Genomic DNA, 14,643 nt, shown 5'->3' on the forward strand with positions numbered 1-14,643 from the left:
GGCTGTGAGTTGTTATCTGTGGCCAGTTGAGAAAAATATTTGCCATCTCTTCATAAGTCGAGAGTTTAATAGGTTAGCTCCTAAAATACGTTCTGCAAGGGGACAGCCTGTACGGCCTCAGAACAGTTAAATTTTGCAGAGAATTCACTACCTGAACTTGCCAAACTCAATATTTTCTGATAAAATAAATTTATACATAGGCAAAACTTTGAGGTTTAAGCTGCAGGTTTTTCTTTTTCCTTTTTTATTTTCTTCTAAATCTTCAAAGTTTCCTTTGGGTTCAGGTATTTCTATATAAAAAAAAAAAAAAAAAAAAGCAAAGCATATGATATGCTCCAGTAGCTTCCCGCAATGCTAAAAAAAAATTAGCTCAAATCCCAAGATCCATCCTCAGGAGCTTAATTGCTTCAAAGAATAGGAATCTTGTCAAACTCAGTCCAAACAAACATAATCAGTAGCTTTCAAAGCTTGTTTGACATTGAGGAGGCATAGAAAACAACATAGGAACCAAAGAAACATACATCGATGGTCTGTCAAAATTTTTTGTTAGACATGATGCTATTATCAAGGCACATCAGGATGAAATAAAGTGACCTAGCTGACCACAGGCTTACAAATGTCTTGGGAAGGAAGGAAAAACGGTGAATCAAAAGGTAGCTTTGTTGCACGTCCCCCCAGGCCGTCTTATTGACAGGGATGACAATGGTCCCAAGATGCACCATTATCTATGACCAGCAAGCAGACATCAAATGCTACCGAGCTGTCTCTGTCAGAATAGAAAATGCTGCTCAAAATATACAGGGCTTGTTACATTTTGTTCAGCAAAGGTTTGTCAAAAGCGAGGGTCACTCTGTGTGTGCATTGCCCTGAAGGGTAATTTTAAAAAGCAGGAGAGATGCACTTGATTCTTCAGTGTTTCTACTGGAAGGAGACTTCGAGTCTACGGATGACCAAAATGTTTTGAAAAAATCAAAGAACGACACAGAAAAAAAAATAAAAATAAAGTAAAACAAAGCTAATAGACGTTCATTAGGGCTGTGTTATTAGAAGGCAAACCACTTTTGAAAATAAACAGGTTAGGGAATTATTCCCATATTTAGATGTTTTTTCAATAAAAATTCAGTTGATTTCTACTACATCAGGGGTGGATGCTACTGTAAAGGCATGACTCAAATTATAGCGGGTAAGTACACCCTCTTCAAGAATCTGTGTTTTACCATTATGCAGTTAATTGCAGTAAAAATATTTATACTGGCGAGAAAAGAATTGTTAATACGGTACCCTTTGGAAAGAAAAGAGAGAGGCTGTATATACAAACTCCAACCTCAGAAATGTTTGGGTAAACTTTGTTTTTCTGTGAACATCTGCTAGGCACACACTGAGGAAAGAAAGTCCAAATGCACTTCGCTAATTGACACAGAAATCTCTGTTTGAGAATCGTGTTGCTATAAAAAAAAAAAAAAAAAAAAAAACCTAACCTCAAACAAAACAAAACCTGAGGGTGAAAAGAATATTTCAGGGGGTGAAAGGCTTTATTGATACGCAAGAGGCATTATGGAAGTTGTCCACTGGTACTTGCTTATGGGTCAGCTCTTGTTTTTTTTTTCCCGTAAGGGTCACTGCTGCGTTATGGATGGGCATGGCTTTAACCAAGAGAGCAAAAAAAAAGGGGCCACCAAAACTCCCCAGCTCTGCCCTATACAGGGTAGCCTGATGCTCCCCCACTCCGCTGCTCACCCCCGACAAACTCTCCATCCCCAAACCATCACGCTTCTTCGCTTCAGTCCTCAGCTATCCAGACCCATTTCCCTGCTCGCTTCTGCTATTGATTATTGTGACTCTTCAGAGCATGTAATTGTCTCGTTTTCTTTCTTTCCCTTTCAAGGATAAATAACAGAACAAAAAAATTAAAAGGAAAAGAACAATCCAGTTACAGTCTTCTGCTTCAGGTTTGCAGCTCCGAGGTTACAGCTGACGCTCCACTGTCCATACCGTATGATTTTCAGGACAGAAATTAGGATACTAGTCTATCAAATGTACTTTTTCTCCTCCTAGGCCAATCTCAAGATGATAGATATGATCCTTTTGTGACTCGTGGGATGTGCCCTTTTGTCCCCAAACACAATGTTATTAATTCAATGCAATAGTTTCTTTTTCCTTTCACCGAAAGTCACAAGATGCTGTGAATAAGGCTGGCTTGTCTTCCCTTCTGTTAGAGGACTCATAAGTGCCCTGAGAGTCAAGGGACACTTTGCACACTAAGTATTTGCCCACCAGTACTGCTTTAGCAATTTCATCAAAGTCTTTATGTATTATTCCTTGCTCTTTTTTTCCATTACTCACTATTTATGTGGACTTACAGTTTTCAACGGGGGCAGAGCGGTGTCCTTTAGTTAAATCCTAATACTTATTATTTTTTCAGCTGTCAATTACTGATATACACATAAACAGAGGGGGGAAAAAAATAATATGCTCCTCATCAGTAAACGCAATGTTTGGTTTAAACATCCGCATTAATATTCTTGCACATTCTAGCTCTTAAAACCAGGAAATCTTACTAGGAACTTCCGCGCTGTAATACTCCGTGGGAAATTTAGAGCTTTAAGGTATCTTTAGCATTTTCACATCAAAGCCTTCGCAGAAAAGTAGTTGCCTGATGCCATCTAGAAGCAAAAGACAGCACAAATATATCTACAATCCCTTTTGCCCACCATTCAGTCTTGCCTGAAACAGCTCCCTGAGACCAGAGACACCGGACAAAATTTATGTGAACGGTGTGGTAGGTTTATTCTCTCCTGAGCCAGGTTTCAAACAGATATGCCACGGAGACAAAATAGTTGGCAACTGTTCATTGTATAAAATCCTATTGGTTAAATAAGCCCTGTTCTGCTCACCACACGACTCATTTTTATGATTTCTGACCACAACAATATAGTTAGCCTCTCATCCTGTTTTCACAGTACTTCACCTTCATGTAAAAAAAAAAAAAAAAAAAAAAAAAAAAAAAAAAAAAAAAGCATTGACTCAATTGTTGTGCATCCCCAGGGTGATGAAAACAAGCAACCTAAGGCTAACAGATCCACATCATGCACAAGGTTACGCTGTGTGCAATGAGTTAACACACTCATGTGTGTAAACTTTCCACTCCAAAATAAAGAGAACATCACCTCTGGTTTGTTGCCATCGGCAAGAAATCTAAGCAGTACCTGTGGTGCTACAATACTTGTCTACCCCTGCAATAACCGTTTTAATTTATGAGTAACGGAGGGCTTACAATTAATGACAGCTAGGTTCTTGCTCTGAGGATAGACACCAAGAAAATGAGTATGATTGTAGATGTTTAAGAGTAAATGTGAAAGGAGTGAGCATTAGGAAAAAAGAGAGAGAGGGAGTATTGATTCATTGTGACTGATGTGAATGAGTTAAATGATTGACTATGAAGTGTGAATTCAAATTTACTGTGAATGGAATTTACTGTGAGTGGAACAGAGTATGCATGACCATGACTGAGTGTGACTAGGTATCATTAGGAAGAACTAAGCGAATATGAGTGGAAAGCACTGATTATCTCCCCTGTAATCTATAAATAAACAGTATTGCAGGAAGTTTTGAAAAATGTATTTAATAAGGGATTTCCACTGCCTGAATAAACTTGCTGAGGCCAGACAGCCTGATCTGCAGGAAAATGTATCATTTTACTCAAAGCTCTGTCATGTAATAATACGTGAGCTCCTATCTGACAGGAACAAAATAGGCCTAAATTTACAACAAAAACGGAATCGCTGGATTTAAAATAAATGTCCTTGCAATTATCAACAAACAATTTTCCTAACTCATATGATGCGAATTATCCCCTCTTCTACTTAAAGGTATTTTCTTAACCCACATGTTTAAATTCAGAAATACGAACGCTGAGGACCTGCAAATTTGAGAACCCGCGCTGTCTGCTGCAGCGCAATATGATAAAGTTCCTTTACCACCAAATAACGGTTCTTTGGCAGAGGGACCAAATAACTAAATTGCCACCAAATATCTGCCCTTGTTCAGAGTAACTGAACCGAGCCTGATGTTGCTCCAGTTTAATTCAGCGAGGGTGAAGCGTGTTTTACATCCCAGGATCTCAGACCTCACACGCACAGAAGTGTCTCAGTATCTTCTCAGCTGCTGCCCTTTCTCCACAAATATCTCTGTTTACTTTAGCAAATTTTAGTACAAGTCAGACCAACAGAATCTTTGTTACTAAAGATCTCTGCAAGTAAATGTTGATTTTAAAGGTGGATCATGCCAGAGATTGAAGCAAAGCCAAAATACTAGATCCTGGTGTAACCAATGTGGATTTTACCATTCAATTAGTTATTTGCCCTATTTGAGTAATTTTCTTCCCCCTAATTCTTCTGCAATCATTGCCAGTCAAACAATCATCAGAATTTATAAGGGGGTTTTATGTGAAAAAAAGATGAAAACACTGAGCTCAGTGTTTACACTGCAGTAAATTAATAATCAAATCCAAATAACGGGAAAGAACAGAAAGGCCATTGCAGCTGGCAGAAACCTTTCTTGGGAAACCTGCATCGCTCCTTTCCTCTGCTAATACACTGGTGATGAATTTACTGGGGTGAAGAAATTCTCCAGCCCTGCCTGAATTAGCTGGGGCTTAATCTAAGTCATGCACATGAGCATCCTTGAACACCGCAGTTCTTTGTGTCAGAGGCATCTTAAACTGAGGTTCAGTGGATTTACATCCTCATAACTTTGCAGGCTCAAAGTTAGCTCTGTCAATTAACAGTGGCGAAGAATCTGATCCAAACTTTTGCATAAGCTTTTGTTTGCACTAAATTTTGCTTCTAGGTGCATTTCTAATTTTCAAAGACTAGGACAGACCTGTTGCTAGTTTACTTGTACTGTCTGACCAACTCCAAGACAAATAAACGGTTCCTGTTTGGCTCGTGTTGACCATCAAGAGATACCTCAAAAATGTTGGCACTGTCATCATAAAATAACCACAGTTGTAAAAATCTGCATCAGAACTAAAAAAAAAAAAAATCCACTGAAAAACAGAAAAGGTTATAATAATGTACATTAATTTATAAAATCAAAGAATTTCTTGAGATCATGAAAACTCTCTCCCCCATCCTGCCAACTGTCCTTATGAGTGAGGTCAAAGCCAGAGCGTCCATGCTTTCTGAGCAATCCTCTCTAGATGTGCATCTCCCAAGCAAGACAGAAAAACCCTGACAGGAAACGGTGGGTAATTTACACCGCTCGTGCCAAAGCTGCACATGTCCTGTCGATAAATGGAAGACTTAATTCTTCAGGATAGCAATTTAGGCATTTTAAAGGATTTCCTAATGAGGTAAAATTCAAAGGGGGAGGGGAGGGGAGGGGAGGGGAAGGGAAGGGAAGGGAAGGGAAGGGAAGGGAAGGGAAGGGAAGGGTCAGCAGGACAGAAAGAAAGGATGTTATGCTAAAAGAACAGTTACAGGCCATTTTTTAACAGTCAAACAAAATATGACACACTTAAGTATCGGTATTGCCTCAGTAAAGCCAGGTTGTCTGTTCACCTTACATTACGCTACAAATTCTTAACATAGCTTGAGGTTATCCAGCTTTATTTAGCTGCAGACAGAAGGACTTTTACTATTGTGGATCAAGGGAACTGTCTCTGGAATTGATCTCATTAGCAAAGTTTCCATAGGAAAGAAGATTAGAGAAAGCAACCGATTTTCTTGACTTGCACTGGTATTTCTATGGCAGCGAAGCAATTTCATCTTCCTTAAAGGCATTGGTTTCAGGTCACATTTTTAACTATAGTTAAGTCCTCAGATAATTCTGAAGACAATCAAGGATAAGTGACTGCTCTCCACGACAACAAAGCAAACATTCAGCATGGTCAGGCTGTAGTTTTTGACAAATGTCTTTTTTATTATTATTATTTTTCCATAGGCTTTGTATATGACATTCAAAATAAAGACAACATTCTGGATTTAAACGCATATTTGCCTCCAGGTTAAGATGACGACATCCCAGTATGCACATTTGCCCCTAAATTTGGCAGATGGAGTCCAAAAATTTTTTAATGCCAGAAAAGAACTGCTTTCTTTTTAATTCTTCTGGGATGCTAAGGAATATTCAATTCTGTATATAATTTGGGCAGTATTTTAACATACGTTCTTAATGTAAATTGAACATCTGTAAAACTCTAAAGTTTTCACAGAAAAAGCCTTTAATAAGATCTAAAAGAAATTATTTAATTTTGCCATTGGTAAACTGGGGTGGGTTTTTTTTATTTTTTCCAAAGGCAATATCCTGCTCAGTGTCAGAACGGGAACACTCTGGACCCGTCAAGAGAAGGAAAGGCAACAATCTCTATGTTTCGCAAGCAGAAGTACAAGAATAAGGCACGGGCAGGAGAAAATTAATGTCACTTCGGAGGATTCTATTCTAAATCCCTAGTTCGGAGAGAACTAAGGGGCTTAATAATCTCTACAGCGTAGCTATGATGTGCTTCTGCCTACTGCAAACAGCATCCTTGCAAATCCCCGTGCATGAGGCCTTGATGCAAGGGTCCAGATTTGGCCAGCAGTCGTTATTTTTGTCTCCAAATCGCAGCATTTTTATTGGAGTCAAATTCATAGCTGAAGCTGTCATCCTGAAGGAGAAAATCGTTGTGGTTTTTGTCCTATATATGTACATTACATAATTCTGACTAGTATCTCTGGGGCCTCTCTGACAAACTTTTCCACCATTCTTTCTCTGTTAGGTCTCGAAGTTATCAGAGTCAGAGTTCATTTATACTTCTGATCGCTGGGTAGACAATGTCCCTGGGGTTGGGAAGTCTAGTTTGGCAGTACAGAATCATAATTTTATGGCCACTATATTCTAATTCATTTAATTAGAGGTTTTCTTGGATCTCTGGGGTGTGTGTCCTTTCATGTTTAGAGCTTTCTGTAGAAAATCTATTCTCCATTCCAGAAAGTCATAAGAAAAGTTTTCCTGCAAGTATAGATCTTCTTTGCTCTCCATCAAATTAATATTCATCACATCAGCAGAATATACCTTTCCGTGTTCCCTCTGTCTATAGAAAAAAAAAAAAAAAAAAAAAAAAAAAAAAGCACATAATTTAGATATTATACTGAAAAAAAATATAAAATTATGGTTTATATTTTTTTAAAAGTGGAAATTCTGACAAGATTTAAATCGAAATGGTTAAAATAAGCAGACTGATAAGAAGAGCTCCAATTAAGAAACATCTTGCTTCTAAAAATGTGAACTTTTACACATATTTCATACCTCAGGCAAAGCTCAAGCAGAGGTAGATTATATCTTCTTCTTTAAATAAATGAAAAACTGGAAAAAAAAATCTATTAATCTCCATGGTACTAATGCTTACGCACCCGAAGCTGAACTTCCACTTTATTGTGCGACATTCTCTGCACAGACGTAACACGGGAGTCTCTGCCTTGAGAAATGTTCAGTCAAACCAAAAAAAGGTGGGAGAAATAATGTGTTATCTTCATTTCACAGAGGCGTGGGAAGGTTACATGATTTCTCCGAGCTGATGCAAGAAGTCTCTGGTAATATCCAGATCTTCTGAGGTTTTTGGAGAGTTTTTTGCATCTCTGAGAAGGTAGATACATGCAGGTGCACACACACACACACACCCACCCTGAAATGGAATCCAAATTTTCCATATTGTCTTCAATGTGATGTACGTGAAAGAAAGGAAAAAAGAGGTAGGATTTCCTAGCTAAGTGTTTAGTACTTCAAATGTAACTGCAAAATTACACCTAAGTGCAGAAAGAAACGTCACCGTACATTACTATGCTTCAACACAAACAGAATTGGTTTAAATGGGATCTAAGGTCAAGAAAGCAAACAAAATAATTGCAGAGATATTATTAAAAAAAAATAGTTTCAAAGTGAAATATTTTCAATACATAAAACCGAGGGAAACACTGAAAGTCAAATACCATAGAATAATTTATTTTACCTTGCATTTTTTTGAGAAAACATGTAACAATAATGAAAAAGCCATAATTCAAAATGTTTCATTTGTTATTTCCCTGCTACTTTTTTATTTTCTTTTGTTTGTTTGTTTGTTTGTTTAAAGGAAGCTAATTAATAAACCGATTTGAAAGCTATGGAAATTAAAGTATTTTTAACCATCCAGACATGCATGTAAATGCTTGTCACCCAAAATCTTAAGTGTGTATTCTAATGATTTCCTGCAAAAAAAACATCTAATATTAATGAGTGATATTGTTTATACACTTAGCTAAGAAGAAATGGAATTTTTTTGAGGGTACTATATTCTCTTCCCTCACAGTGATATAATTACAGTCAGGAGAAGGCTTTCTAAATCAATTACAAATCTTAGCTGGTTGTCTTTCTTGTGGCATTCCTGGCCACAGTATCTAAGAGCAAAGATAACTAGAACAGATCAAGGTTGATATTAACTTATAGATCTGAAAAAGTCTCTTGTGTAATCCTGGAACATGAACAAACACCAGCTCTGAATTATATTTTTTTTTCTGACATTCTCAGCCCTTTCTGAGGATAGGAAAAATAACAAAGCATAGGACATCCTGATTGCCTTTTGCTGGCCAAAACTGTTTGTGTTCACAGAGCAGGTGAAAGTCAAATTGCCTCTGGTAGACAGTACAAGTGGTAGTAACCTTTCTACAAAGGTTGCGGTTGCTGAATGAAAAAAAAAAAAAAAAAAAAAGGAAAATTGGGATGTTCTGAATAAGAATACCATGATAAAATGAAATATTCAATGAACTAGATCTATTTATGAGATTCATGTAGAAATAAAACTGATGACCCTTAATCTGCTAGCATCAGAAAAACTCCAGAGTGCTCTCATTGCAAACACTCAGAAGTAAAGAAATATTATTTGGGCAGAGAGAGCATCTACAGCTTTTCTACACTCCTCACAGAACTAGAATCATGATTTGCACAAATATCAGGACACGGAAATACCACTCGTCCTTCTTCCTTTAACCAAACAGTAAGAAGAAACTGTAGAAGATGCTAACCGGTGAAATGATGATTGACAGCTTTGTCTTCTTTTGTATGTTTACCAGAGCAATGAATCCGAACAAAGATTTTGGGGGTTTGCCTTAAAAAGAAGGAAAGCTCTTGGTGATTTTTAAATTAAGTCAATAAAATGAGGAAAGATATTGCATTGTTAATTCGAATTTTTAGAATTTTATTTTACTCTGGGTAGCCAAATCTTGTTATTTCTCTACCTGTATAGACATTCCTATATATTTTCTACCTTCATAATTAATATTTGCCTTTGGTTTTGGTTTATGCCAGGTTTCTACTATGACTGTGAGAGCACCCAAGAGAATGAGAAGTGCTTAACAAAACAATGGGCACAGAATCACACTTAATTTTGCCTACTCTGAGGTTACAGCTGTGCAGCCACAGGCAAGTACTCAAGGTCCAGGACATCCTGGAACCTCACTGAACTTTTGTGAACTCCCTGTTATGTCGAGACTCTCAGACTTTCCAGATCCCAGCATCACCTCTGGTATTTAAGCTAGAGCAAGTCAAATGCTTAGTAAACCTTTTTTATCATCCTAACTCCTTCCTTACAACACCATCTTAAAGTAATTTCAATGGGAAAATCCTTCTACCGTTCTAAGGCAGCCTTGTAGGACAAAGCTATTTTAAGGCAGATCATACTCTGTTCCACAAGAGTCCCCATGTTTTCGCATGAAACACCCTTCTTCACAAATTCCTTTGGCAGTATTAACTAAGGAAATGGTGGAGAACCAGCAGTCCAGCTTCCACCGCTAACTGTCCCACCGACCTTGGGGGTAGACACCCCTCTGTCATTCCTGGAGCTATCTGCCATGGAGCCAGCCAGGTGATCCAAGCATTTAAATCAGGATATGTTGTTCTGATGTTGACTATTTACTACAAAATGAGCTAATCAAGTTGTCTGGCAAGATCTTTTTCTCCTGTCAAGAAGAATGCCTCACTTTGCTATTATAAACTTGAAATATTCACAGTAAAAGGCTTACGACCAAAATCTGACAATTTAGCATAAAGTTTTTAGACGCTTGATCATATATCTTAATAAAAAATTATACATTCACTGACTAACTGAGACAGATTCTGATTACCTGTCTTTCAGGAAATGGACTGCTTTAGAAAATTATTTGGAGTACTCTACTATTGTACCTGTCACACACTTTTAATTAAAAATGTATTGATGCATGACTAAATTGCACACAGTGAAAAACAGACCTATTTTAGTTCAATTGCAATAATGTACACATAACCCAATGAAGTAAGCCCATACAATTATAACAGGAAGACAGCCTCGGCACAGTTGTACTTTTTCAGGTCAACCTCATACCATATATATATCTATACGTACTGTGGAACCAATCATCACAAATCAACATGGACTCAATCAGCACAAACGAATTTACTAATCTACTCTAAATACCCATAATGAAGTCATTTCACTAATCTACTGTAATTTAAATATGTGGTGAAACAAAGACAGAATAATGATTAACATTATTTTATGGAATATTTCTTGACAAAGTCAGTTAACTAAGGCAATCTGCATCCAATATTTTAATAAAAGAAGTACATGCAAACAGAAATACATTGGTTACCTTCTGTTACAGCTAAAAGTATGAAATCAATGCAGTTAAAAAAAAAAAAAAAAGCGCCTTTTGAGGCCAAAATTCTCTGTTAGCAGAATATTGAATTTAGACTGACAAGAGGTAAACGTTCTTGCTTAAAATGCACTAAAGAGCTGGAATTCAGAATAAAACAGTTATCGCGTGACAAAGATCTAACACCCGTATTGCGGTGTCACAAAGTTTATCACCAAATACCTAACTTTAATTATTTTTTTAGATTGACTTATAAGACATTAAGATAGACATAACAATATTTCCTTCCACATAGTGCTTTGGAGCTTCTTGAGAAAATGGTGATAAAAGTGTTTAATGATGAAATATTAATTAAAACTATGAGGAATGACATATGATTAGTATTCTGAATATTTGATAGATGGGCTTAGTTCCTTTACTTCACTATAACTGTAACCCCAATTCATGGAAACTTGTGCTAAGGACTGAACAGAAATCTGAGTTGCTTAGATACTGAAGAAATAAGGTCTAAAAGTAGTTGTTTTTTCTAGACTATTGTTGTCCAGATAGATATTTCCTCTTTTACAATTCGGTATTTTATTTCTGAAAATGAGATTTTATTTACATTTCTCCCCAGTTCCTCCTTTCTATCCTTTTCTACGGCAGAAATTCTGCACTGCCATTGCACTTACGTCACCCACCACGACTCTTCCAGCGACAGACAAAAATAGTTAAAAAATGCAGACAGTTTGTTGAACACTGGGGGCTTGTGAAAAAAAAAAAAAAAAAAAAAAAAGGTATTAAATGAAACAGTCTTTGCATCACTGTTTTCATTCTTTCTGTGTTAAGTGCATAAAGATTTTTCCAGCAAAATGTTTTTTAACTGAAAATGCCAAGACGCTAAAATCAAAACTTTACACAAGAATAAACCTGGAAAGTTTTCATACTTGGAATCAAATTTTCACCAAAATCACAGACGGACATATGGAGGACATGGAGGATCTAGCTTCTCCTAACTACTCAGCCTGACTGAGAAAAAGCCAAGCAAGCGCTTAAGAAATTATATTCTTGGCTCTCCTGATGTGTGCATCAACTTTCCCAAAGCTGTGAAAATCCTCGTAGCTCCCCAGCATGGGCAGAGACCCTTCTCCCTTTCTCCTTACCTGGACGGCACTCTGCCATCTATACAAAGACACACAGGAGAAAATCTGTAGTATGACTCTGTTTCATTCTAAGGGACAGTTTTTTTAACGTGTTTCTCAGTTTTCTTATTAAATATAATTTTATTCCTCCAGTATAGTTCATACAGATTGTGGGGGAAAAAAAAAAAAAAACAAACATTTAATTTTACACCTCTGGTTAGCTGAATTGAGGAGCAAAAATATGGAACTCATGTTTTTAAAAATAGAAATTTATATCGCACAAATTACTAATAAAAAATAGCCCTTTTTAAAGCTCCTATAAATGCAGCCTATATTGGGTCCCAGTCTGAAGAGCTGCATCAATTTGATAAAACGGTTCTCAAAAGGAATTCCACTCAGTGGTTTGTTCTCCAGAGCGACCAGAGACGAAGCACCATAAGTAACATCGCTCCTTGATACAAGATCTCTGCTACAGTGAGGAACAACGTGATGAATTTTAGATGTAAATCTGAATTTCATGACCTTTCAAGTCAGATTCTTAAACCTCATTTGAGCGGTGTTTTCTCTTTACGAATATGCAGTTGAGCTGAAGACCCAGAACTGACATAATATTTATTTTTTTCCCCCTCATTTTTTTGGCCCTCTTCAGGTGTAAATTAGGCCTTTACATTGTCATCCTTATTTACTTTATGCTCTACAAAGTTAGCAATCATTATATTATATTTTTGGTGCATTATATTTAGCTGTTTATGCCTGATAGGTAATGCTTTTACTTGAACAGAACACACAGGACAACTGTCAAACCACTGAAATACAAATGAATAATAAAAAAGATTCTTGAAACAACTGAACTTACATGATTGTAAAAACGTGCTACAGTTTTAAACATAGAAAGCTTTAATGTACTTCGGAAATAGAGCATGGGTAAAGAAGCAAAAATAATATTGAAAATAAATACCTGATGTTTATTTCATTATAAGCTTTGTGTGTAAGCCAAAAAATTCATATTATGTATTAATTTAAAAATTTAAGGTCATAGAGTCATTTCTTTAAGGATGTCACTTATAACAACTCATTACTTTCAAGGGTTTACAATAAAAATAGCTGTGTAGTGCTATCTATAAACGAATCTCACAAATATAGGTGGGTCATCCTATAACTATAATACAAATATGACCTAAAAAGTGAGAAAGCAATGTCATGTTATTTTCCTAAATATACCATGTTGTAAAAATAATAATGAAAAAATATAATCTCCGGAGCATACAAAGCAGGATTTCGGGTTCAGAAGCCTAAATACATCTGGCTTTGCAAAAGAAGACAGTGACAAAACGTTAATACTACGGTATGTCACTTAGCAAAATGCACAAACTGTCAAGCACTGAGATGCTGTACGGCATCCTGGGAGAGGATTTCCACTTTGGCACCTAATTCACTCAGGTGCCTTTAAAATCTTACCTCTCACAGAGGTAAAAGCAGAAACATTTTTAAGCAGTGCTCACCCTGCTTTGCAAGGCTGCCTCTTCAGTTAGGAATCTCTCCATAGGAAAATTCATTTTTTTTTTTTTTTTTTTTTTTTTTTTTAAGATTAACATGTACATTACATAGAGCATCTTACTACTGAAAATAAATGTATGATCTTGAAAAGTAGTACCAGAGCGGGGCTTGAAGATTATAGGGTGGTTAGGGTGGTGGGTTGTTTTTTTTTTTTTTCCCATTTCTGAAAGTAACTTATTTTAAAGTCCCTGGAATGGGGTAACATCCATCACACTATATTTCATTAGTCTTTAAGGCAGCCTTAAATAACTGGGCCTAAAAACAGATCTTAGTTGATATGGCAAGTATCTAAAAAGGATAACTCTGAAAATATCCTCTGCTGGGTTCAGCTTGGATTTTGCCCAAATAAATTCAATCACCTCTCATTATGATTGAGGAGAGGAGGGAAGAAAAAAAAAAAAAAGAAAAAGAAAAAAAAACTCGGGAAAGCAAAGTGCAGCTCTGTTTAATCCATATAGACATGTCTACCCAAATCCCCTTGCTAATGTATTTCTAATTCAGATAGGCTAACTCATCCTGTAATAATGAGAGCTCCTGTGAAAATGTAGTGCATTTTTAGTATTCTTCAAATGTATTAATGCACTTCTATACCATTTTTTAGGGCTTTAGCAGGAAAAAAAAAAAAAATATAGGCAGCTTTCTGAGGTAGGCAAGCTGGTTTCTTTCCCAGTGTAACTGTGAGGCCATTTAGAAGAAATTACTACCTGCTGGACAAAGCCACACAATAAACAATATTTACTACACAGGTAGAGATCCACAAAGGGCATTTCATCTCTTCCCCTGCCCCTCGAGCATCTTGTATACCTCGCTAATATTGACAGTTACCGCTAAGTGCTAAATTCTGTCTTTTTTTTTTTTTTTTCAGCTGCAGACAGACATGTCTGTAAGGCAAGAAATAAGAAGGAATACATCAAAATATGGTGAGTTTTTTAAACTTCAAATTTGGGGGGTTTTTTTAACCTGCTTCATCCTACCAGTTGTGCGTGACAATTGAAAACTGAAAATTCAGCCTTAGCAACAGAAACGTAGCCAGAAATCAGGAGAACCAGGGGTTTCGGGCAGCTCTTCCACTTGCCCCCACGTGCGCTCGGCTCCGCGCTCGTTACTCCTTCCCAGCTCCCCTCCTCGCTCACGACTAACCTGAACTCCCCGGGGCAAAGTCCTACAGACCCAAAGCAAACCCTTCCACTACAGGAATCAGGTTTTTAAAGAATCATGATGGTAGAAGTTTTTAAAAGCACACAATTTGAAGGATCTCATTTTTGAGCCTCTGCCATTCATTTACACCAAGTTGAGGGGGTTTCTAAAAGAGGCTTTGAAGG

This window comes from Athene cunicularia (genome assembly GCF_003259725.1).
Source record: "Athene cunicularia isolate RWA chromosome 7 unlocalized genomic scaffold, athCun1 chr7_part1, whole genome shotgun sequence".
NCBI classification, from domain to species: Eukaryota; Metazoa; Chordata; class Aves; order Strigiformes; family Strigidae; genus Athene; species Athene cunicularia.